Consider the following 26,075-nt stretch of genomic DNA (forward strand, 5'->3'; position numbering starts at 1 on the left):
AACTTCTGCATATTTTATTATCCAGACTTACCTGTTGACCCCTCAGGCATCTTCTCACACATTGGATCTCACTGCTGTGATGAAGGCTTAGTCAAGTGAAAGCAAAAGCAGCAAAGAAAAAAAGTGCCAAGGATTCTAGGGAACTCTGAGATAGGAGTCAGTTGTGCAAGTCTTGTACAGCAGACCTGGCAGCTCTGTTTATACTCCACTTCTTTATCTCATCAATCTGCATTCCAGTTTAGTCCATAAATGGTTTGAGAAAAGACTAATATTGTGCATTGTCCAAAACCTAGCACAATCAAGTCAACAGTGCTTGACCCACATTCAACACTGTGCAGCTGAGAACTCTTGATAACCAAACCATTCCTTAGACACACATTCCTTTGTGCCTTCAGCTTCCTCTTCGCATTTACAGAAATTATGTCCATGTGCCCTCACACCCACACGCATGCACAGAAAGGGAGCAATCAATCCATACGCCCAGATTCACTGTGTAGGTAAAAGGTGCCACAGCCCAAAACACTTCAGCCTAAAGAGGTTCTGTGTTCAGCAACTGAAGGCTGGCTTCCAAAATAATTTAATTTCAATTATACAGCATTATATGTTAGAGTTACAGATCTGGAGAACCACAAGAAACATACTTTTCCAAAGCTAGCTGCGTGCACTTCCCTGTTGTCACTACCAAAACAAATAATAAAAAATAAAAAATAATAAAAAATAAAAATAAAATAAAAATAAATTTAAAAAATAACAAATAAAATAAACCAAAGTAGGTCCCCCAGAAGGATACGAGTTGAATGGGAATGGGATTTCAAATCTTTCTTCCTAAGAGGAGAACCCTTAGGAACTCCTTAAAAGGCTGATGCTAAAAGGCTCTCATGACCTCGCTTCCTATGAAACCCAGACTGGATTCTGACTCAAGCAGGAGGTTAATGAATTGAATAGTCTGACATGTTCATTTGATAGGCAGTGATGAAAGGCCAGCTGTCAGATTTAATTTGTTTGACGATAAGCTGATTTATTGCTTACAAGTAATATGGCTGGTACAGGGCATGTGTCTGAGTAATGGTGCATTTCGAACATAAACACAGCAACATTCAGTTCTGGTAGAGTACATTGTCCATTCTGAAAAAAATAAATGCAACTTCTGAAAAGCTGTCTCAAGTTACCCTTTTATCTATATCTTTCCGTGCTCATGAAAAATGATTATATCCTACATTTTTTCTTATCTAACCGATATACCACAACTATCTGCTACCACTTTTATCTATTCTTAGCCACTTACTCACATTCACCTTTAAGGTTCAAAAACTGAATTGCAGTATATTTATAAAGAGATTTGGGAAAGATTTTTTGTGGACAAAGCAGCAATCTGCTTGCAACTGCATATTCCCTCACGTTCCACTTGTAACAGTATCTCCTGATATTCTAACATTTTACCACCGTTTTGCATCAAAAATCTCAAATCTACTAAATAACAAGGATTCTGAAAAAAATATTTAAAAAGCAAAACCAGACCTGCCACATGACTCAAAATGTTCTATTACCTTCAAATTAATACTGAACAAGGACTTGTAAATGAGAAAAAGATTAATCAAGTTGTCCTTACAGGATAACCAATGGACAGAGAGTTAGCAGCAGCAACAAAGTCATCAACGCTGAAAGGCAAGGTACAGAGAAGTTGAGTGACAGGATAAGAGGCAGAAGACTGATAGACCAAGGTGAATCTTGACAATCAGGAAGGATGAATTACAGTTACAGAGAAATAGGACAATGTACAAAAGTCAAACGAAATGCCCTTTTGCTGAAGGGAAAATTTAACCGAGGTAGAGATTAAAAGAAGAAAGCTCTCCAAGTATTTAATGGAAAAGGAAGAGTGAGAAAGTTGGGAGTATCTATTGGAGAAAGTGAGGAACAAGGAAATGAACACTACCAGCTACCACTGCCTGCCTGCTCCAAGGCTGGGTGGCTCTGAGACAGAGCAGCTTCCACGAGGGGCACTGTCAAAGGCAGGCATTTAGACAGACAGCAACACAGGAACAGAAGATTTTCTTTTTAAGATCCAAAACAGGCATTCCAGAATGAGCAGAAGAAGAGAAGGAAAATAAGTCAGATATCCTGGTTTCTCCTGCCTCTGCTACTACCACTCCATCTTCTGTCCTCCTCTAAGCAGACAGGCAGGAAGCATCTGCTGACTTGGAATTCCTATCCCCATCCCCACACCTACTCCACTCCTGAGTTTGCCTCTTGATATCCACTGAAATTTTTTCCAAACTCTCTTGTGACCTCTTCCTTGTCCCTACCCATCCTCTACACATCACTGTATCGTCTTACCAAATCACTGTATCACTAGTGGTGCAATGCTTGTAAAAACCACTTCAAAGTGTTTGTAAAATGGGCTGCACAAGAAATAAAAATTGATTTTTTGTTTGCTTGTTTTTAGCAGACAGCAAAGTTTAGAAGTACTTCACTGTTTCATTAAGAAGAGGGATCATAACAGTACTATGATTTTATATGGATTACTTAAATAATGCCAGGTAGACAGATTCAGTATCAGGAAAAGAAACACAACAGCATTTTATCTTAGCCAGGCACACAGACACTAGTCAAAATGAAGACAGTAATTCTTTTTGTGAGGCAAGGCCATAAAGGAACAGCATGAGCCCCAGCGAGAAACAAAGCGGTTGCAGCCAACAGGAAGCTCACGTTTCGCATTTACCCAAAGTTTTGCGATGATGATTTCTGAAGGAACAGGGCTGGAATTGTTCTCATTTTGCACTGAAAGGAAGGGCTACAGTCTTCACATGAAGAGCAAGCCCATGAGCCATTCACTGTAATTGCAGCATGAAAGAAACTTTTATTGTTTCTGGAACAGCAAAAGAGGAAAAGGGAATTGTAGGAAGTGTCCGAGGCATCAGCACCAGAGCGACAGGGAACTGTCCCCACTAGGCCTCACCACAGCCATGGCTGCCTATTGCTAACGTCAACTCGTGCCGTGCCCGTCCCCACAGGACACATTTACCTCATCAGTTTGAAGTACTTGAGAGCTTCCCTCATGGCTGGTTCCCCTGCCACAAAAAGCTTCAGATACCTGATGGACTTAATGGGCATTTCTTACAGCACAGCACTTCAGTCATTTCTCTATTTCAGTCTTGAGGCAGGGCGATGTGGTGCCATCTGAACTCACACAGCAACGTCCTCTGTCTGCTGTTTCCTCTGCTGGACACTTTCCTCAAAGCCCTTAATAACAAAAAAGCTGTCCTGTAGATGCACCCTTGCTTCTCAGGATGGATTTTGTCTCTCACGGGGAACAACCATCCCCTTCCAGAGCTGCCTGAGTCAGTTCTGTCATGAACTTTACAACAGCCAGAGTGTTGCAAGCTGCAGGCTGCATAAAGAAATACAGCTTTATCATTCCATACTGCTCTTGTTACAAGAGCTGAATTTTAAGGCCAACTTTAAAAGAAAAAAAAAAAAAAAAAGAAAATTACCATCAGAACAGCTGTTTACTTATAATGTCCTATTTAATACAAAGTCACAGTAACAGAAAGCCAAGAGCTTCCTTTTTTCTACAGGGATTCGGAGTTTCACTTCAAGTCATATCTATAATTACCTTGTTTTTACTTTCATCTCTAATGCTGCCCAGGAGGCCAAGAAATGTCTCGTACTGTAGCCATACTCCCATAAAGAGCTATAGTACTTGAGAAAGGTGTTAAGCTGATACAGGATTTTAACACCTTGCATAGCAATGAGAGGCTGAACCCTTCACTGTGTGCTCTCAAGAACTGACAATGCACTTGCACTGATGCACATAGGGCATGAGAGAAGAGAAGTAAAAGTGGTTGCTCAAACGGAACAAGGCTAAAATCAGCAGCACTTTAGAAAAATGTAAAGGAGCACCTATGTTTGTCAAGAAAAAAAATATCTGTTTGAGTATCTTTAGCTCATAAAAGAAAGAGAATTAGCTAGGAACAGCTGGATACAAATGCATCCATTTTGCATCTGTCTCAAAGAAGAATTTGGAAGGTACCTGAAAGTTGCGTGCACCCAAAAAACGATTTTATTCCAGACTATGCTGCTCCTACTTGGAGGAGGAAGATGGTAGATGATGCAGAAGTAGAAAAGAAAATAGAATTCAGTGATGATTCTGAAGTTCTGCCAAATGTACTCTGAAGTATGTTGTCTCTGTGACAGAACTGAAGAACCACTCTCTTCTATCTGAAACAACACTTACCTACTGAAAATCCTTCCTTCAGCTGTATAAAAAGTAACATGAAAACCTTGTTGAAAAAAAAAAAGTAAATGATGAAGGGCAGCCCTTTACCACAAGGAACTCTTTCTAGTTTATCTACCAAAACCCACTGTTTTTTCTGAGTACCACCAAACACCTACATTTTTTCATCAGCGTTCATAGAGGGGAAATGCTCCAAGAGCACAAGCTCACTGGCACAACAGCAAGGCAATGGCCCTTCCTGCTTTAACCAACACTTTTCCTGCATCCTGTACCAGGATTCCTACGCTGACGAAGTAAAATTCCATACACTACCACTAGCTTTGTCTATTTTTGCCAGCCATTTCTGTCTCCCCTGCTTATGATTCATTTCCTCCTTGCTACCCTCCCAATTCTCTTAATTGTCTCAATCCTTAGGAACGCTGGCATCCTGAACCCAAAAAAAGAATGACATGTGCTTTCTGAAATGGAGGCATTCATAATCAAAAAGAGCAGATTGACAGATTCTCCTGTTTTTTGGTAGTTTTTGTTGTTGTTTTATTCCTATGGCAATTTTAAGTATCTCGAATTTATCATCCTCTCCATCTGTAAAGCAGACCTACAATATCCTGGAAGCTGTTACATTTTGAGTATGTGAACTCTGCAGCTTTGAAAAAAAATCCTATTTAGCACGTGTTTATCTCTAAAACTGTGCAGTTATGTCACTACTAATAAAATTCAAATGAAGTCAGTAACAACACTTAAAAAAAAAAAAAAAAAAAAAGAGGATAAAGTCCCTTTTACCACTCGTGAGATTAGTTTTGAAGTCGCCACAAGCAATGTGACCTTCTGTAAGATGCCACAGTATACATGGTATGCCAAAATCAGATCAACCCTACTGAAATGCACACATGGAGTAAGTAGCCACCACACTTTGTGCAGCCAACACACAGCACAAAATGCCTTTGCTTCTGGGAATGCAGATTACTCTTTGGAAAACATTTATTTAGGGCATGGGCTTTTTTTTTTTTTTTTTTTTCATTTTTCCATCTCAATTAACAGACCTGGTCAGGTGTGTAATGGTTATTTATGAGTAGTAGGGTGGTCCAAACATACTTTGTATCCTGTGAGACTTTAGAGAAGAACAGTAGCGACACTGAGGCCTGACTCTACATTTCTGGATGGTTACCGAAGGTCCCACTGCTGAAATGCAAAATACAATCCTACAGAAATTTACATGAGGATTGGATTTAATTTGAAGACAATTCTGAAATCAGAACTCCATCTCTCATCAGCCCATTGATATCCACAAGTTACTAAAACCTGAGTGCTAGAATTTCACAGAAAAATCCTTTTGCATTACAGCACCCTCCTTGTATTGCAGAAGCATTCAGCTGCTGTCACTTGGAATGCAAGACAATTGCCGTATCAGCATGATCCCGGATAATAATGCACTAGTTGAAATTAAGCCAGGCTCCAGCACCATATCCCTAAGCTGCTGCTGTATGCCAAGTAATTGTTCATCTGCAACATCGCGCACAGAACCGATTTGCAAAGCATTTAAATTAGGCTGGCACACATTCCAAGACCTTTCCACAATCATGCAGGCGAGCAATTTCTCTAGTTGCGTTCCTGCTTCTTAGATGCTAGGCCATAATTAACTACCTTACGGATAAGAAGTAGAGGTCACCATGCTTCTACCTGGAGAAATAAACCGGTGAAAAGATTGATAAGAAAATTTGGAAGAGAAGTAAAATTAACCAGATGAAGCACAGTGTTTACCTGTTTACCTAAGATACTTTATCCTGCAGCATTTATTTTAGTTCCAGGGAAAGGAAAGACCTAGGAAGAAGAAATGACGTCTTGTTTGGATCCTCTTCATCAATGCATTGAACAGAACAAGGCAGGGTAACTCAGCTAGACAGACCCAGTAACATCAGAACAACACAGCAGTCAAAAGATGGGTTCATAACATTTCTGAACGCTTCCTTAAGACGCAGATTTATACCCCACGTATTTGAGTGTGACAGCTGAGCCCATCACAGCTTCAGGCAGGAGCAAAGTCTATAAATACAGGCGTTGATGGCAGCACTAGTGAGCTGAATGAACAAACTGACCCGAGACTGTGATGCATGTCAGCTGTCATGGTGTCACCCTAGTGCCTGTTTTACTCTGGCTTTTTACATATTAGGAAAAGTTACTGGGGATTTTTAATGCTAGAGACTATGACATCCAAAAGCAGCCACCAGTTAAATGCTTTTAATTGGGATTTTATTTCAGTTCCAGAAAGAACAAAGACACGAATCATCTGAATTGTAGATTTGTAGATTCCCTCAGGATGGCAAAAAAGAACAGCTTCAACAAAAAGCCTCCAGGAAAACTGATACTTGGAACATTGATCACAACATTTGTGCAACCCTCGATATAAACTGCAGATGATGTATTTTAGCAGAAACGGCGCAATCGATTCTCTACAGTTCAAACCATGAGGAAAGTCCTTATGATACCAAACACATTTCAAAGCCACATGCCCAGCAGGGAATCTATTAAATTAACCATAGAAGAGCAGAGATTTTTGTTAGGAATTGTATTTCATAATAGGTTTTTTATTTTCTTTTAGCTTCAGTTTTAGCCTACAGCTTTGGGTACAGAAGCCTTCTGTTGGCAACGCTGCAGCCCCTGACCCAGCCTGAGAGTGGCAATGATGGAGGTGGCTCCACTTGGTAAAGTCCTGAAAAAAACACCATTGGTTGTTGACTTCAGCTAAACTGAACAATATAAAAAGTAGTCCTACATAATCTACCTCTCTTACACTTTGTAAAAATGGTCAGAGAAAAATGTTACTAACCATTACTCAGAACATCAGTTTTGCACATCAGTTTAGGGTGACAAGGTCCTACAGAAGAAAAGGACAAGACAACAGAAAAAAAAAAATTGAGAAATTAAAAGAACCACACACCAAAGCAATAAAAGAACACCCAAACCTAGAACTGCACTAAACCAGAAATGCACTGATTTCTATTATAGTCTGATAGTGTTTTGAATTGGTAGGAATCATAAACAGCAGCCTCCTCATCTGTAAATCTTATGCTTATATACATAATAAGTAACTTGGGAAACGGAAAGACAGATGAACTGATTTGTTAAGGAAGTATGCCCTTAGAAGTTTCCCATACGTTGCCTAATCCACTACTATCTACAACACTACTATCCTGAGTTTTTTTCTTTTGTTTTGTTTTTGTTTTTTTTTACAGGAAATATTTCTTCATCTTGTACAGGGTGAGGCACATTCAAAACAAAACAGCCCCTAAACTCCTGCTGCTATTTTTCATTAAAGCCAGAACACTGTTCTCACTCTGCTGTGGGTTTCGTCAGTGTCCTACAGAACACGAACGAGCACGGCTTGAAGCAGTGCACAAGCTGAGGAAGATTAAGGCCTGAGGTCTGCTAGATCAACAATGGCTTAGTAAATACACATTTCATGTGTTTCTAAAATGAACATTAGGTTTTGTCTGTTCTTTGACACATCCTAAGATTTTGTTCAGCTCAAAACCAATCCATACACATGCATAAATTGAGGAATATTACTAATCACCTTTGTATTAAAAAGGCAGCCTATGCAGAGAGTACACAAGCTACACTGATATATAACTTGAAGAGTATCTTAGAAAATGAATAAATGTATTTTTTATTAGGCTAACACCGTTGAGAAGGCTTATTCTCAATAAGCCTTTCTCTCTACATTCACAAAACCTGCAGAAGCACTAGGATTTACAGAAAGATGTGGAGGATGTTTCCATTGAAAAAAAAAAAAAACACACCTATAAAACAGTGAAAAGATAAACAGAACACAAAGGCAGATGGGAACTAGGAATGGTTAATTTTCTTTCTTTAATCAATGAAGTTGCCAATGGTTTTATTTTGAGAGGTTTTCATTCTCATTGCAGAGGTTTTCATTCTCATTGCCTGCTAACATTCTTTACTGTAGTTTCAAGGGTGCTAGTAGTGAAACACCCCTGTAGTGAAAATTTCCTCAACATAGTTGTTGGGATAGAAGCTCTGATTAGCAACCCTATAGCTTAAAGATCTTTAGTATCTCAAAGCCACCCATACTCCAGGCTTAGCTTTACTTTAATCTTGGCCCAGGCTGAACTTGGGACTTATGAATCCGAACTAACCTGGTTTAGCCTTCGTTAGTCCTACATCCATTCCTTAAGAACTTTCCATCTCAGAGACAAATCCTCTGCACACAGCAGTGTCACAGAGGTGAAAACCTTAGGCTTGGATTACTGTGCTACCTCCATGTGAAACCTGGATTAAAGCCACTGCTTCCAGTTCACTCCTTTTCTGTGCAGAATCCTTCCAGTTCTGTGTGTGCCCCAAGCTTTGTCTTCTTTTTTGATCCTTCATTATGTCTTGTTCCATGGTTAGTACTCAGAAAACCCTCTCACCCACTGGTTTCCAGCACTTTTTGAAAGTTTTAAGGCAAGATTCCCTTTCAAACTAACGGTGCTGAGTTCTATATCCTATTTATATCTCTAATTAATGTTTTCTATCTCCCACTTTCTTTACTAAAACCATTTTTAAGAATGACTGCATTTTCAGGATCAAAGTAGAAGCTTGCATTTAAATAAAACATCAATGTAAAAAGCCTGTATTTCTTTTAAATGCTACAAAATTCACTGCATGCAACTTTGTAAAGCATTTTTTTTCTATTTTTATGTTCTTTCAAAAAATACTAATTACCAGTACAACCATTCCTCTTCCAGCAGAATACAGCTTTGCCTCTTACAAAGAGCTTGAATAATTGAAACTTTCATTTTACTTGCAACTTCCACTAGTAATTACCCCCTAATAGCACATTTCAAAACCAATTCACGACGCTTAGCTCCCAGGAAGAAGTCTTAGGAAAAAATGGTGCAAACTATACTAGTCGTCTCCAGCACACGCATTTGCAAAAATACTGTTATTGCCGGTAGTCTCAAATTATTCTTTCCCTAAGAGAGTCAATAGCGACTACTAATACAAAATAGTTATCACGTGGCAAAGCTTAAACAAACAAACAAAAGCCCACATCTTTCATATATTTGAATGTACGTCCCACATCTGCCATACATTTGAAGAACTGATAGTCTACTTCAGTCTACTTCTACTTCAGCTATCCACAGTCAGAGAAACAGACCATGAATGAAATGGAAGACTTCAAGACTTTCATATATAAATATATATGTGTGTGTGTGTGTGTGTGTGTGTGTGTATATATATATAATTTTAAACAGAAAAAGGACTGCAGTGGATTTATAGATACAAAATACTGGAGTAACAACTGTCATGCAACTTGGATCTAGCACCTCTAACTACAGATCCTCATCCTTGATGAAGATCCTTCACACCACTTGCTTTTACATGGAAGAAAACCCAACAGAAGACATAGCTGCTTGTTTTCAAGGAAATTCAGGGTATAAGTGTTCTCATCTTACCTTATTTGCTTTGATAAAGGAGTGGAGATAAAGGTGTAAAACAGACAGCAAAACTCTAACCTGGTCATTAGCTTGCGAGCCAACAACTTGGCAGAGGGTTTATTTTTATGCATGATAAAGAGATTCTCATTAAGTACCCAAAATCCAATTCTGTCATGCATGCAAAAAATTAATTTCTAGTATAACAAGTGGATTTATATTCTGTGGTTTATGCTCTTGTGTAAAATGGGATGAAAAAACACTTGTTTTTCATTTCCCGATGTTTTTCATTGGGAAATGAGGATATGGTTTAATTAAAATATTTTGTGAGAACATAGGATTATCATCAATATTTTAAACAAAAACATTGCAAATGTTTTTGAAGTGTTCCATCCTCAAATGAGATTGGTATTTTGTCCCAATTAAGAACAAAAACTCTGACATCTCAAATTTTCCCACAGAATAAAAATTCTTTGTGATCTGTTACAAAATTGACACTTAGGCCTGCAAGTGGCTGTCAAGTCCATTTCAAAGCGCACTTAGTTGCATTTATAGCAGAAAATGCTTCATAAATATAAACTGGAAAACTGCTGGAAATAATCACCACAAAAATAACAGCATTGCAAACTCTCTACCCCTTCATCAGTGTTTTATTGTTCTTTGAAACTAAAATTGTCCACATTCCATTTGCAGCAAAATTAAGATTTCTTTCAAGAATATCCATACAAGTCCATATTTTTAAGAGTATCAACTCTTGACTTTTACACATATGCAAATGGGATTGTTCCGGTGACATTAATGAATTTTGCAGCTTGCAGTGAGGGTATGAAAAGGAACAGTATCTTAGCTTACAGAGTCAGGCAATCTTCACAGCAAAACAAAACTTGTTAAGATGGTGCAGTAAATTTGAAGTTCATCGCTTCAAGTATTTCATAAAATTATGATAATCTGAAGTCTTCTTTCCTACCTCTCTTTAAAAGTTCTAACATGAATCTAGCACAGCATTCAGTACAGGTAGGGTTATGAAGAGGTGAGGAGTGAAGCTTCCCTTTTACCCTTCTTAGTGCTGAGACTCCTCTCGCTCTTGTTATTCTGAGCACTACCTCTTTAATTACACTTCCCAGGATTTCTTGTGGGACTTAACCATAATAGATGGACAACTCTTCCAAGGTCATGAATTTTAATTTTAATTTACCCTTCATCCTGCACTGTATGTGTATATTCTGATGACAGACACTAAAACTGTCCCTATTGAAAGCAAACATCCCATCGCAATCAAAACCAGTATTTTATCTCAGTGACCTGTTCAGAAGGATGAGCAATTCTTTAAATCTAAGCGCAAACTGATGCAGTTGGTACCACTGATCATGTTTCATAATCTTCCTGAACCTTCTGAAATATACTTTTAACTTCACCAGCAAATGTTTGTGTAAGAAACTGATAGAGAAAGATTTAGAAAACAGCTTCATTTGTACATTCCTTAAGCTCTTACACAGAAGCAAAGGCTATCAGGCTGATCATCGCAGGGATTCTTGTAGACCTTGAACTGCTTACAAGAGGAAAGCGCTTCTCTACTGAACAGAAGCACAAGTACAGCATTTTGCTTACCCATACTTCTGGTTACCTGGGAAATGTTTTCCTGGGGGAACATCTCTTTAGTAACTCAAGTATGTGTTTAGTACAATGGACCATGCAAAACCAAAATATCAAATTCGGTATTCCTGACACTGGTCTTTATCCTCACTGACTGAACAGTCTCAAGTTGTTCACTGCTTTTGGATGAGAGCTGCAAAGCTTTGTTTGTAGTACTGAGGAGCATTATCCAGAGCTGAGGAGCAGCAGGTAGCTGTATCTGAGAGAGTTGGAGACGTTCCCTCTTCTTCTATGCTCAGTGTGCTGTTGACGACCCATACAGAAGTAGTACTGCCTTGCAGTAGACTGCCGTGTTTTCTTTCCTGATGAAAGATTTTTTTCCCTGAAGTGCTGCTTGGTGGCTGTACACTAAAAGATGACTAACATTTGGAAGTCTGAGAACACTACAAGAACCACAGAAGTAGAAGAGTTCACAAACTAGCAGCACTGTAGATCAGGAAATTAGTCAAGATAAATTGGAGGAGGAACAGCAAAGTGAATTTCTTTGAAATGCCTTGTTATAGCTGAAGCAAAAAGAATGCAAAAAGGAAAACATTTTTGCATGTGAGTTGTTAACTAGATGTAAGACAGCATACAGACTGAAATAATACCCCTGCTATCAGCATGAAAGGAGTATGTTAACCACTTACTCCTGAAAGGGCTTTGAATCAGTAAACTTTGGGACACTCTGTGTTTAAGATGAATACGGTCTTCTGAAGCTATGACAGTCCAGGATGACTGGGAAAAGGATCCAGTCCAATGTTCAACGGAGCTGGACAGCATTTCTGGATAAACGACGTCCTGTCAATCAGCCACAAGGTTCTTGTAAATTAAGACAGTAGCTGATACGATGTTCGAGCAATTAAAAAAGAAGAAAATATAAGGCATGGTAAGTGGGACAGCTGTATGGAAAACAGGTCTCGTCAAATTAATTTGGTCTTTTTTGAATGTGGAAACAATTGCTTTAGAAGAGGTGTGCTACCTCTGATGGCAAACTGGTAAACATTAGAAATGGTGTGAAGTTAAGAAAGGGCAAATAGAGCATTTAGATGTACAAAGCAGGGGATCTCAAGAAGTGGTAGAGATGATGCTGTTTCCTCATTTGCACTGGGTGTTTCTGGGGCATCATCTACTCTGGGACGATGGCAGTGATTTGGAGAATTTAGAGAACAGCCACTGGAAAAACAGAGGGATCTCATGTACCTCTACTAAAGCATTCAGGAAGATCTACATCTTTATTGTGTCCAAGAGAGGGTAAGAAAGACTATGGACTAAGCAGCTACACAGGAAACAAACTTAATTATGTGAGAATTATCATCTAGCTGACAAAGACCTAAGCAAGACAAGTTACTGGATGTTGGAGCTGGATAAATGCTGATCAAACATATATTGTATTTCTTAACAAACAAAACCATTAAGACAGTAACTATGAATGGTTAAGGTAGACATTGCAAGCACTGGGTACTTTTTAAAAATCAGCACTGATGCTACAACAGATGCTATTCAAAAATAGCTACAGGTCTGGGAGCCAAGATGAGAACAGAACAGTCTCTTTGGTCTCTTTTACATGGCAGATAAGGGTAGGTGACCACAACGGATCTCTCTCATCTTTTTATCTCTGAACCCCTGGAAAATTTCCCCTGAATTTTTCTTCAATACATAACCACTACATTCTATTATGACCAAAGCCTTCCTAGTTGTTCACAATGCACTGTAAATAGTAATTATTTTGTACTGCATTGCAGTTTTGAACTGAAGCCATTAGAATAAAGCCTGTCAGTTCAACAGTTTTAGGATACTTACTTGACTTCCAAGAAAGCAGCCCCAGTGACTTTAGAAAGTGACTTAACTGAAAAACACAGGTCCAGCAAAAGCAACATCAGCAAGTCCTAAATCTTCAGCAGTGCGTTCACAATGTGCTGCTCTACAGCAACCTAGTCTCCTCTTTCCAAGAGGAAAAGGAAACCAAGAGCAAGACAAAACTTTGCTATAACAATGCCATAAAAGTGATTAAGATCTCTTCATATTCACTTTCTAGTCTTCCTAATAAACTGCCCTAATCAAAAGTAGAGTAAATACCATGCCTCACTTAGGTATTTGTCTCAATTACTCCTCGCTGGTAGATCTCTGCATTGGAGTGACCTGCTGTTGATTCACGGGGCATCTTGCATTCTCTGCTGATGTTGGAAAGAAGGACAGAAGTTATGCCTTTATGTTTTTGTCATTAAATTATATATTTGTTGGGAAATGCCTTCACATAGCTTTAAGCACATCTGTATGCTGACAAGAGCAGTTGCCTTGGAAACTAAATTGCTCAAAATGCAGTAAGGACAGAAAACATGTTAGTCAACAGCTTCAGAGTTGTTCCAATCATTAAACAACTGCACTATTTTTCAATCTCTACGTTATTGCAGGAAGTGGTGCTAAATAATTGTGTCATTAGATATTTTGTCCAGAAGAGAACCAAGAAGGTTCCTTCAGGGAAGGCAGCTTTTACTAGTTATGCATCTATATGGTTTTGGGGTAGGGATTTTTGACTAGAGGGGAGTTAGATTCAGGAGGGAATTGCTCCCTTTGTAGCTTGTAGCTAGTAATTCATCACTCTGATACTTGGAGGGAGTAAGACCTTACAATGATGGTTTTCACGTTACTCATTTTTGTAAGATCGGGCCACGGTCCTCACTTAAACTTTTCAATATCGCAGACTGTCATTTGAGGTGCATGTGGAGAAGTGAACCAAGTGACAGCTGCTGAGAGGAGCCATTTTCAGATTTCTGCACACGAAAAAAAATTGTGCAGCTTCATGTATTTACTCACTTAACTCCAAAAATTGTACAGTTGTCACCAATTAAAAAAAATGAAATGAGTTCAGATTACTGTTCAAAACATACCATACCAGCAAAGAAGTCATATTTGTAAAACCACTGTGGTTTATTTTAATATGGGTATAGTGTTATACATGCAGGCACTGACACACAGGGACTAATTTATAAAGAGACATTCCTCTGACTGATTCAAAATCCTTGCAATAGCCTGCATTTTTAATTATCTTTAATACATCAAACACAGTAGGATTCAAAGAAGGAATGGAGAATCCCATATCAGCATGCAAGAGATTTCTGTTAAATTCAGGAAAGGAGGAGGAGTCACTTGTTCCCCTCTTTCAAATATACCCCACAGCCTAGCAGTCAGAATATGGGGGAAGATGGAGAACCAAATCTGATCTTGGTAAGAGCAAAGATTTCATACTGGGTTCCTCTGTCTATGAAAATACCATAACTGTTGTGCTGTTACAAAGAAAAGCATATGTGCTGAAGTGTTTGCAGAGACTGTGTAATAAGTTTCAACTTCATCCTGACACAGCACAGTTAAAAAAAAAAACAAAAAAAAAAAACCACATTGTAGGACAGTAACAATGCATCTTTAATTTATGCCAGTAGAAGAATTACCATTGGCTTAAAAAAAAAAAAAAGTATATCATACAAAAATGTGGAAAATCGTTCATAGAAGCAAAATTTACTAAAATATAAATAATTCAGACTGCAGTCTCAAAGAGACGTTGAATACTTATGAGGAATTAACCAGTAAGCCCCAGCAGCATGCCATGCCAGTTCACAGAAACACACATCCATGTTCTTTTGCTTATCACTGCTGGGAATTGTGTGTGTGATTCTGTGTTTCGGTGAAATCACAGCAATGCAGTGCCATCCTGCCTATAAAACTGGAACAAAGAGCTCTCTTTGTCTTACCAATACTCTCCTCAAAGACAATTCTTCTGCCTTCACATCTTTGTAAGGTGTTACTTTGCACCTCTACAGCTCCTGGGGGAATCCATGAGAAGCCTAACCAACTCTAAGACTTCCTTAGTGGATAACAGTGAGTGAGTAAAAAGTTCAAAAGAGCAACTTCTTTCCAAATCAATATTGTTTGTTCTTCCCCAAAGCACTCAAGAAGCAGAGGAAAAAAGGTTAAGCACATAATGCTGGGAGCTTGCTTCCAGCTCATCCCCTTTCCCAAGGCTTAGGTGACCCAGAATGTCCCAGACATCCAACAGAGCCCCTTGCCTTAATCTGCAGCATTGCACTTGGGAAGCAGCTCTCCATTCCTTTCCCATTACTACAGAATCCACCTTTGAAATCTCTCTGGAAATTACTTTTATAGTTTCACTATTTATTTCCTACCGTGTTCCAGTCTCCCTATCTCCACACTATCAGCCAAGAAAGCCATGCATAGTTGTCAGAGTTAATAATACACTGATAATTTTTGTAATACTTTCTGATCTGTGATGAAGACATACAACGACGAGTCAAGTACGTGCCCATTAGATGACAGGATCACGATAATTGATTCTGTATGAGCTTCCTTTTTTCTTCCCTGGCCTCCAGCATGGCTGCGAGCTTTACCTCAAGGGATGCAGCAGCATCAGAGCAAATTTACCTCCAGACCTTTCCATCTAAAGCTCTTCCTGCAATTATTCATATTGAGCTGACGAGCTTTAAGAAGCAATTTCCTGGTACCCTTGTATTAGCCTCCAGATGGTCTCTTGCCACAAGCAAGGCAGCTATAAAAGACCTGTTTGGGGAATCTGTAATCTGCCCTCTCAACTGCGTGAACAGTATGAACAAGACCTTTTCAGAAACATTCCAGTGTTAGGGAAACTGCTACAAGACAGCATCTCGACACGTAACTTCATTGCCTCATGAATGCCTACCCACAGCTAGTGCAGATGAATTATTCAAGCAGTTTGATATGGCCCCTACACAGACTCCAAGAACTGGAGCCTACAAAGGAAAGGAGATAGTATGGTTAGGCAGGTAACAGACTGCAAGCTTAGTGGATTCTGAAATTCCTCGTTGATGCCAAATGTTATTTTGTAGACAACTAGCGAGCGAGCTTGGTTTGGTGGTAATTGAAAAATGTCTCTGTAGTATCAGGAAAAATGGAGATAATGCTGGCACTAGAGGTTAAATGCTCAGTCTCCGAGTCTATGCATCAGTTTGGGTACCAGTTTTACAGCTCTTCATGATGTAGATTCCAAATTCAGCTGTGTCCTTCAGAAAGAATAAGGAGACTAAGATTTCTGGACAAAGCTGAAGAATGCGACTAAGACAAAGTGACTTAAGAGCACGCAGCAAGCCAAACCTCCAACTGGCTGGTGAAGAGGCACATCAATTTCTACTGTTTGTTCACAAGTTCTTCCCAATGTCATTCGTTGCATTTGTGTCTCTGCCTAGAGGTGCCTTGTACTCTCTCTCTGCAGCTCTCTTACCACTAAACAAAACAAAAATCCTACCCTCAAATACAGATAGAAATAAGACTCCGACTACTCGCTGTTAGAGGACCAATCTGCTATTCTAAGCATCCAATCCCCACTGAGTTTAAACAATACAACCACACATTTTAAGATCTGCTTAACATTTTCACTTATAAGACCTTACAAGAGAGGTGGGCAGATTTGTTGCAGTTGTTTGTGGGTGTGAGCGAGGGTTGCTTTTATAGAATGAAATAGGCAGAAGTTGAAGGGCTACCCCGCGATTTTAAAAACAAATTTAACAAATGAGTCAAGGCAGGATTCAACTTGTTTGACCTCAGACAAGCAAAAACAGGGTATTTAGCCTAAGCCAGTTCTTCAAAGACAGAGTGTAGTCAGTGGAGGACAGCAAACTGATGGGGTAATTCATTGCATCAGTCATATCTGCCTACTGCAAGAGGAACTGAACTGCCCTGTGGAAATACCTGTTCATCTCTAAGCAATCAGCCTACACTAGACACTAAACTTTAGTCAGTGTTAGGACAGATAAATTGCCCCTTCCTTTATTCCCTTCCACCTCCGTACCTGCCTTTGCCTGCTGGAACACAAGGAAAGTATTCCGTTTGTAATGCATGGAGGGTGGACACTTGTACACTTGTATCCTACTCAGCATCTCAAGTTTCTGGTGTATTAATCCCTCAGAATTTCTAGCCTATAGGGGACAAGTTAAATACAGACATAGCTGGGTTTTATAAAACAACAATCCCAAATCAGAAAGTGCTGGTAACAGACATTTTAATATGCTCACATCATATTAGTCTACAGGTGTTCTCCTCTACTTCCAAACATCACAAAAGGGGAGGAAAAAAAGACTTCAAACGGAAGCAGCTCTTCAAAGACCGTCAACCACAAAAGCTCGCCTACCCACAGGCCTTTTCAAATGAGACACAGCAGGTAGCTGAGACAAGCAAAACTTCAATCTACGTTGCCATCTTCCTTAGCAAAACATTCAATTTCAGCAAACGCAGAAAAGGTATAGAGCTGCATCCAGGCTTTGTTACCTAATAAATTCGTTGCTGCATTTTCATTTAATCAATGGATATATATATATATCCCCCAGCTAACACAGGCTGAAAGTCAAACATCAACTGCAAAAGAATTGTTTCCTTTACCTCTGTGAGATTTTGATCAAAGCATCTTAAAATGTCCTAGCACCCTGCGTATAGCCACATCTGCCTTTTACATATTAAAAAAATTCAAACATAGAAAGTGACAGCACCGCAGTGCAGGAGGAAACAGTGTCACTGAACAACCTCCTGAAGCCTCTACTTCTCGCTTTTATCCACGGGGAAACCTTTTAGTACCACTTTGCGAAGTGTCCCACTGAATTTGCAGTCCTGTCTAATCACGAGCCCCACAAAGCATGGGAGTGACGCTGTCATCTGACTGCCAAGGGAAAAGCCAATGAGGTTCTCAAGTAATCACGTATTTTCATGGCCTGCTGGACAAACTGACTAATGGACCTGGGCTCTGGAAAAAGAAATGCTGCTAACGATGCAGAAGGAAAGGTTGCAAGATTGGGGATACATTTTAAGATATACTGTGTTAGAAATTCAGGACGGGAAAATGGCCTCCATAGGGTTCGTCTGCTTCAGCTCTGAAGTAAAAATACAGGGCAAGTCCAGCCTGCACATCAGCCTCACATACAGAATCACAGAATCATTTAGGTTGGAAGAGACCTCCAAGATCACAGAGTCCAACCTCTGTCCTAACACTAACAAGTCCTCCACTAAACCATATCACTAACCTCTAAATACGTCTCCACAGGCAAAAGCAACAGGGTTTGTTTAGGGATCATGCAACCTGTATGAAAGGTTGCAGTAAAAGCATGCAATATACTGCATGCTGCAAATAGTGTGTAGGCTGCTATGCAGGCAGTACCCAGTCCTTCAGCTACAGGAACTGTGCAAGGAGTACTCCATTCCAGCTTCGCAGCAATCCTGACAGCAGCTGACACATGACAACTTGCTTCTAGAGAAGCATGAAAAAGCACCACCCTCAGACGTTTTAAGTACCTTAGTTTTATTTACTTTTTTTTACTCTAGCTGCCTAAGTTCTGGATCCTCTTGCTTTGTACCTACCCGTAACACAAGCTGAAAAATTGGAAGTAATGCCCAGAAGTTTTATTCAATGCCATCCCATGAGGAGGCAGTGTGGGCAGGCAGCGAGCTCCTCCTTCCCTAGGGTTCAGGGAGCCACGAGCTGTCACGCTACGCGCAGCGAGCTCTGTCCCATTCCTCACGAGCTCTTCTGCTAACAGCACGGCCTTGAATGCAAGCACATACATTGCATTAATGCACACCTTGCACCCTATTGCTGAATGCTGCCTTTAGCAGCATCTACAAGTAACTACACTGGGCTATGTTCCAGGCACGGTGAAACAGCTGCATCAATGTATGTGCTGGTGGTGGTATTGGTAAACTCATCAAGCACCGAGTCAGAGACTACGAGGTGTCTGCACATGGAAACACACCCTGCAACTTGTGCTTAGAAACTCTGCAACCAAGGCAAAAACATGGAATGATTTTTTTTTTTTTTTTCCTGTGAAACCATCACTGATGGTTATTTCCCTACAAACTGTAACGTCTTTCAGAAAAGAAAACCCTATCTGAATTCATGGCGTAGTGAACAAGCTAATGTCAAACACTTATGTTTATGGCATCTTTTATGACATGACTGTAGAACAACAGAGCAATATGTTTCCAGGCAACATCTTCATTTTCCGTCTAAATGCTCAACACTAAACAACACTGAGCCTCTTAGGGGTGCACGCTGCCACTTCAGGCCCTGGCGAAGCCAGCCCTGCAGCGATGTGGGAAGCTCCACACTAAATGCACGAGACAAGTTCTCACCAGTAAAGACTTCCCACCAACTGATCACCTTCCCCGTTTCTGACCCTACAGCAGGAGAAAAGAACTCGGAAGCAGAAATGAAGGCGTAACCTCCTCTGAAGGGAACAGGAAGTTTTTGGCTACAGATTGTGGGGTACAGAAGCACTTAAGAAGTTCAGGAGTGTGGGTGGATGTGTTCCCTCCTTCTTTATCTGCAGGACTGATGAGAAGACAGCTTGCTGATGTTCCTCTGCACAGTCGATCTGGGAAGGGAAATAATGGAGCTTTGTGAAGCCACCTCCCAGTGTCAAAGAGCTCCAGAGAGCACCAGACATACAGCGCAACGCTGAACTGAGCCTAGATAGCATTTTTTTCAGGGAAGAAAAGGTGACACAGGTATGCAGGTGCTGGATCACAGCTAGATAAACAGTGCTGGATGAATCCATGGGATATAATCAGTGCCTGAAAACAGTCTTCCAGCTCCTCCTTTCAGCCAAGGACAAGAATTCCAACTCGAACTACCTCACTAACAGCACTGAATCCAAAAACCAAAAGATTATTTCAGTGCTGCTGCTATGAAGAGTACAAACCAAATAAAGCTCAGGCAAAACTGAGGGGAACAGATGAAGTCTGAATTATTTTCATGGTCTTCACTGGTCACTAAGCCTCTTAATGAGCTATTAATCAAATTTGGGGTGTTACTAACAACCAAAACACTTCCATCGTAACTCCTTGCTGAGAATTTGCATGGAAGAGATAGTATAATCGTAATAGATAAAAATAATTTTATTACCATTCTCTAACTTTTACTAACAGAAATGCTCCCAAGCCTATGCTGCTTAGCTGCAACCATTTATCTGCTCAGATATGGAACTGATGAGTAGGAACTGCGAACCTGTACGTTGCTGGGTACACAAGCACATCACTGGCAACCCACAGAAATACCGTGCTTATGGTATTCCCAAGACCTGTGTAGTGCTTCCGAGACCTCAGAACCAGCCAGGTTTGACTGCATTGCATTTGATGATCATGTATTTAAGGATAAAGGAAACAAAAAGTGACTGATGTGACAAATGGGGTGAAAATTGCAAGCAAAAGAAAAAGCTTGAGGTAGGCAGACAGCAGCTGTGCACACAGACTTCACCTTGGGTATACTCAAGAAAGGCAAAACCTTGGTCAAGATAAATGAGGCAGGCATTTATCTTCCTGACTAGATGCTAACCATGATGCCACTACAGCACTTCATCAGATCTCTCAGGAATAGGATCTAAAACAACTAAACGCCCTCAATGAGCAATTACCCGGAAAAGTAAAGAACAGGGGGAGGCAGCGACGTACCTTAAACAGGACCTCTGCCCATCTTAAATGCTTTACTCCAAGCACTTTCCTACAATTCAAAGCCTTTATATAAGGCAGAAGAAACAAAAGTACTTCTTTTTAGTCATCAAAGGCAATAGGCAAGCAATATTCTGATGGTTAAAGGAAGTTTTTCCCTTTCCTAAGGAAAGTACTCTAACCACCACGTCAAGCTGCTCTGGGCAGCAGTGGTTAACCCTGTCATGAAGGTGTTTCACTCTGCAAAGCACAACACGGATTATTACCCGTTTAGAAAGCCAGCTGATGTGAAGAACCATAATTTTCTAGCCCAGACATTAGTGTACTCAAGGGCAAGGAAATCCCATCACGTCAAGCTTACTTGCAGGGCTGCCCTGTGGGACACCTTCATCTCTTCATACTCCTCTCCCACACAGCACTTCAAGCATCAGCCCCTCCTTACAACTAAGTCCAGCTGCCAACAAATCACCTGGAAGCACTCAGCCCCCAGCATTAATTCTGCAACATTGGGCATCCATAACACAGCAAATTGGTTGTTGTGTTTAAGCAAGGTAAGGAGCTGATAAGAGGCAGATATAAAAGTGTTCCCTCATACTGGAACGCTCCTTATAATGCTGAGTATTTTCAGAAATGTATCTAAGATATATCAAGGACTGATTTCTTTTTAAAATCAAAAGCAGACAGAAAAGGCAGCTTTTTATAAACTGCTAGCAAAGATAAATTTGTGTTTGCTGTTCGCTTTCTGGCAAAAAGACTAAAAAAGATAAACGAGGAGAGAAACATCAAGTGACACCCTCTAGTCTTACTAATGGCAAGGTGATAATGCAACTTACAGCAAGACCACAGTGAATTTTTTGGAAGTACTAAGATATTTTTTCTCCAAAGCTTAATATAAGCTAATCACTGCTATTTCAGGTGCCATTAGACACTTACATGACCTATGAATACAGCACCCCCCTCCCCTTCCAGTTTCCAACCCCCCATTTTGCAATGCAGCCTCCAGCAGAGGCTCAGAGACTTGTTCATCATCACTCTGCTGCAGCTGTAACAAGACTTCTTTGCATAAACTACCTCAGAGCGAGATGTAGATGAAATATTCACATTTGTTGACGCTGTACCTATTTGTTATGAACATAATTATCCAACATGCATTTCTTTTACTCACTTTTAGTTTCCACTACCTAACTTCCCAAAGACAGCAGCCTTGGCAATCAGCAACAGCATGAAATTTCACAAGAGCAAGTACCAGGTTCTGCACCTGGGATGGGGCAACCCTGCATGTATGTACAGCGTTTGGACAATGCTGCAGACGTATGGTTTGAGTTTTGGGTGGTCCTGTATGGAGCCAGGAGTTGGACTCAATGATCCTTGTGGGTCCCTTCCAGCTCAGGATACTCTGTCATTGTATGAGAAAAGCAAGACTACACGATGTGTTTGGAAGGTCAGAACAGAGACTCAATTGTAACCTGAAGCACTCTTGGCTCCTAAAACTAGTAAGCACTAGGAAACAAAAGGACAAAAGAATTTGCTTTTATGTTACATAAAAGTTTTTTCTTTTTTTAAATGAAGGAATAAGGCAGACACCGTCCTTTAAAATACACAGCTCATCTGTCTATTTTCTATCTTATTTCTGAATTAGTAATATACCTGCTTCTTATAATACAAAAGCTTCTCAAGTAAGTAAATAAATAAATCATCTGATTAGCCCTAATGACTCTCTGGCTTCTGAGGTGAAAGCTTTCTGTTCAAAGCAAGTGATCTATTATTTCATAGCCAATGCTGCGTATATTTTTGTTTTGGCTCATTAACCTGAGCTGAGCATGTTGTAAATAGAAAGCTCTGTTCAGATTGATTCATTTTTAGAATTAAAACAATGGATTCGGCAACAGAGGCAAGATGTTTATCATTAGTAATGAATCACTCCAGCCAGTGCCTAAAAGACAATCACTGCTGAAAAACAATCTTATGCTAACACATGGCGAAGAGCTTGAATTTTATTCACAAACTTACTTTTAATACTAAAGGCCAGATGCTGCCTGTTAGAAAGATGTACTTAAGCCAAAACCGTCATCTCGTCTTGTACGTACCATAATGACAGCAGAATTTCTACCAGATTATGCCCTTTGATTTTCCCATATGTATGTGTGCAGAGCTGGGCGTGGGAAGGACTTGCAGATTTGCCGTTTGGAAAAACCAAACATGGTTAGATAAAACCTGCTCCTGGAGCTGCGGTTAGATGTTGTTATTCCTACCTGCCTCTATTTTCCTAGGGGAAAATCAAAATAAACAAACAACCAAAAAATAACCACACTGATTTCCAAGGCAAAACTGGTAGTCGTCGTGTTGTGGAAGCAACAGTATAGTTATTTCAGGGAGGAAAGTGTATAAATCTGCCTGCCTGCTATCTTTAGTTAATTGTGTCTCAGGCCAATCAGGATTGTTTATCTGATAAACAATATCTAAATATATTTAGATATTAAATACAAATCTGATAACAATACAAAAATACTGTTATGTTATCAGGGCAGATCCCACCCTTCCTGGCTAACATACATAAAACAGAATTATGAAATGGGGTTAGCAACTGGAATTTCACAAATCCTGTAGATTTGTGTTTGTTTTTTTTTTTTGACACCTGTATTGTCTCAGTGAGTTCCCTTCCTACCGGCAGATAGGCAGAAGTTTGTCAACAAAAATTCTCGTTTTTACTTAATACATTTACATTTATTTATGTACAAATACATTTACATTTTCATTACTATATTGATGTTTACATAACCAGCAGTAGACATAGTAAATATGAAATAAAAGGCCAGAGAAAATATTACCAGAAAATATTACCTAATGTGCATTTTAAGAACTGGCTCAGATATTGAGAGAATCACTGAATCACATTAAGCCATTTTTTACTCAGGATCTGAGGCCAAAGATTCTACAACTTCCAAGTCAACCCTCCCAACATTAAACCCTTTCAGACGGGTAACTCACAAGGCTGGAATTGCTACTTTGAGTGGTCAGTGTTCGTTGGAGTAATGCTTAAAATGCAAGGCTGAACAAGCAAACACTTAGAATATGTGAGAAAAGGAAAAGAAAACGGATCTTACCAGAATAAAATCATGAGAAACAACTTTACATAACCTGCAGTTTTGACATGCCAATGTGTGAGAATGTAAGAGAAGAGGGCACTTTCTATTAATGGTGTTTGAGGGGAAAATTTGGTAGACTTAATGGATAAGCATCTTTGAGATACACTGAGAAACACAGCTAGGGTTTACAGATAATCAGACACGGTAACTCTTTTCACCCTGTTACAGTCTATTTTAAGCTAAATGCAATGGCCAAAAGGCAGATGTGTAGACAAGCAGCTAAAATGCTGCAGTCCTACTTCAAGTTAGGGCAATCATTATCTGTTGTGAAACATCCACTGCAGTACACAAAGCACACTGCGTTAACTTGCCCTTGAAACTGAAGGCATCAGATGCAGAACCCAAGAAGGCAATATAAATATATATATATATATATTAATTTTTTTTTTTAATAATAATTGCAGCACAACATCTACTGCGGATGAAATAGTTTTCAAGATAACCTACTTCCTTATGAATTCAGTGGGGTGCAGATCCCAAATCTCTGCTCTTACGAAGGCTGGCTTTGGCTTTCTCGATGAAGTCTCGTTCAGCCAGCCAGACCTCGCCACACCTGAACCCACAGAACTAACAAGGCTGGTAGCACACACGTTGGCTGAAGTTAATTAACTACTTCCACCAGAGATGTCTGACTCATATTGTATCATCCAGGCACTTGTTTTACTTCTATGCAATTTTATTTCCTTATGCCAGGAACGTTAAAATAATTCTGTATAAGCACTAAAACAGATATATTGAAAGCAATCAGGAAATCCTGAATATTTAACCAACTGCTCTAGGGAATAAAAGAAGCTCTGTGAGTTCAGACCATCCTAAAACTGAGTTAACGTTCCTACAGGTGAATGCAATCAACAAGGCCTTAACACAATGTTACTCAGTGGAAGCAGAAACCCTCCTTGGTACCTTCAAAGCCCTAAGTGGGTTTCCAGTTTGGGATAGCGTGAACTAAAGGGGAATTATCGCACAGTGAATGAAGGCGTTGTGGGTGCTGGGGGTCTAGGTTTTTTTTTCTCTAGACAGGCAATCCAAGTGAAAGATCTGTCTGGAAATGAAGACATTAGATGAACAGCTGCTAAAACGATACATCACAGTGCCTGGGAAGAAAACCTGATACTTGTATGGTTCAAACAGGAGCAGGCTGGGCAAAATGCCGTTTTCCCAGTATCAGTAAGAGTGGCCCAGCTACCCACAGGGCCTCCTTTTAACCTATTTTATAAATAAATGAGCGATTCTCACAGAACTTTGGACAACACTCAGCCCTGAATGGCTTGTAAAGAAATAACATTCAGAAGGTGGTTTTGGTCAGAGATTCTTTGTACCAGGAGCGCACACAGCATCTCTCACAACAGAACACACCTCCGAAACAGAGCGAGCATCTCTGCTCACCCCATCCCCATCCCACCAGCCTGTTTTCCACAAAATCACTCTCTATAACCCGCTCCAACAGCCACTAACACCCTTCTGAGCCTTCAAGATTCTTCTGTGTGAAGATTACAGAAAAATTCATGGGATTTGATATTTCTCCTTAACCACTTTTTACCCCAGACCACAAAACCTTGTTGCAGGTGTCAATTCTGGCGTCCCCAAACAGACACAGACCCTATTCTGCAGAGACTCTCAGTTTCCTTAAATCCATTAGAAGTTGTGTATGCCCAATAGTTGGGGTGGGGGGTAGAAATAACAATCACAGACTGGGCACATCGCACGCTCCTGCCTAAAACTGGGATGTCTGTTTCCAAAATGTAACCTATTTCACTTGGAAGAGCCAGGAAGCTGTAAGAAATGCTATGCTGTTCCCAGGAAAAGCATATCCATAGACAAGCAATTGAAAATAAATTCTGGCATAGAAATAAAATTAGTTTGTAAGCATTTTGGCATGAGCTGAAGAAATAAGAATTTCTAAATAAGAACTTAGTTGAGGAAACTAACACCAAACTAATTCAGTTTATTTAGTTTGGATTATTGTTTGTAATATCAGCTCTGTGTGACAAATGCCAATCCTGTAAAGCACGACACAGCAAGCTGGGACTTGAAGCTGCATGGCACTGTTCCGGTGCTGCTCCAGTGATCATCCACAAATCCTCAGTGTAAAATACTTTGGCAAATGCACCAACAGAATATGAACACCTGGAGCACGCTGCCAGTGAACAC

At 39.9% G+C, this 26,075-nt stretch overlaps 1 protein-coding gene and 1 long non-coding RNA gene across 6 annotated transcripts in view; both read right to left on the bottom strand.

The window, feature by feature from the left end:
- Nucleotides 1-26,075, bottom strand: part of DCLK1 (doublecortin like kinase 1) — a 240,959-nt gene that overhangs the window by 157,271 nt on the left and 57,613 nt on the right. The gene's annotated exons all lie outside the window — the stretch shown is intronic.
- On the bottom strand, nt 998-24,502 carry LOC311440008. The gene is made up of 3 exons (XR_014695150.1): nt 24,372-24,502; nt 3,023-3,240; nt 998-2,866 (listed from the first exon to the last, which is right to left on the bottom strand). It is a non-coding gene; the product is annotated as an uncharacterized lncRNA (long non-coding RNA).

Source organism: Aythya ferina, assembly GCF_964211825.1.
Source record: "Aythya ferina genome assembly, chromosome: 1".
NCBI lineage: Eukaryota > Metazoa > Chordata > Aves > Anseriformes > Anatidae > Aythya > Aythya ferina.